This window comes from Wolffia australiana, chromosome 1, assembly GCF_029677425.1.
Source record: "Wolffia australiana isolate 7733 chromosome 1, ASM2967742v1".
NCBI lineage: Eukaryota > Viridiplantae > Streptophyta > Magnoliopsida > Alismatales > Araceae > Wolffia > Wolffia australiana.
The window spans coordinates 10,840,927-10,842,267 of NC_135835.1; the positions used below are offsets into that span (position 1 = coordinate 10,840,927).

The 1,341-nt window shown below is 37.8% G+C and overlaps 1 pseudogene; it reads right to left on the reverse strand.

Moving 5' to 3' along the window:
• Positions 1 to 386: 386 nt before the first annotated feature.
• On the reverse strand, positions 387 to 483 carry LOC144714423 (small nucleolar RNA R71; annotated as a pseudogene).
• Between the last annotated feature and the right edge of the window lie 858 nt (positions 484 to 1,341).

Genomic DNA, 1,341 nt, shown 5'->3' on the forward strand with positions numbered 1-1,341 from the left:
AAGCAAGGGGTCGATCCTATAGAGAGTGAGGTTGAGAGAATTTTCTGACCCTATAGAGAGTGAAACCTACACTAAAATATCTGCTCCTTTACCATAAAATGTTAATTTTAGAATTGACCCGAATATGATTAATCAATTGCCTACATTTTATGGAAGATTTAATGAGGAGCCTTATGAGTTTTTGGAAGAGTATAACCAGATTTGTTCTGCTTATAGTTATGCAGGTGTTCCTCAGGAAATTCTCAAACTAAGGTTATTTCAGTTTGCTTTGAAAGATAGGGCAAAAGATTGGTTTAAAGGGGTTGGTCAAGAATTTCAATCTTGGAGTGAAATGCAAACTTGCTTTTTAAAGAGATTCTTTTTTTATGGAAAGACATCTTCAATTAAGAAACATATAAGAGATTTTTGTCAAGGAACTGACACTCTAGGAGAAGCATGGGAGAGATTCATGTCACTCACTAGGAAGTGCCCACATCATGGCATACCATCTCATGAATTGGTTGAAATTTTTTATGGTGGATTGAATGATCAGGAAAGGCATCTAGTGGATATATCTAGTGGAGGAATGTTCCTTGATACCCATGCAGATGAATCCATGAAATTGATGGAAAAATTAGTAGAAGATTGGACATACCGTCAAAGTTTTTCGTACACTAACCGAAGTGCAGGTCCCAAGCGTGGAGGAATCATTGACGTCAAGGCAGTTGAACCGGAGATCAGGATTGAAAAGCTAGAAAGAGAAATGAGCAATATTGGTAAAACAGTTAAAGATATGAGCAATGATATTAAATCTTTTTTGCAGGAGTCTAAAGGAAAGGCGAATACAAACGAGGGCAACAATTCCACTAACAACCCTTGTTGTTTTTGTTCTAGTGAAGAACATTCTGATGAGGCTTGTCCTATGGTTGAACAGGTTAATGCATTTGGGAGACAAGATGCAGGTCAAAACCAATGGAATGCACGACCTAATCAAAATTGGAGCAAAGGAGGAAACAACAATTTTGCCTCAAAGCAATTCGCCCCGCAACCATATCAGCAAAATTTTCAAAATTTTTCTAAGCCCTTTTACTCTCGTCCTAACAACAATAATGACAACACTAACTCTACTTTAATGGATTTTATCAGGGAAATGCAGGAAGAGAGACAAAGCATGCATGAGGAAAGGAAGATGTTGATGCAAACTTTAGAAGAGCACAAGAAGGAAATTGAGATGCTCAAGCGAGGACAAGGGATTCAAGCACAACAACCTGCTCTCAGGATGAAAGGTAAATCAGAAGAAATCCTTCTAATAGAAGGACATCCAGGTCAACTCCCTACCCAACCTAATATAAATCCTAGAAA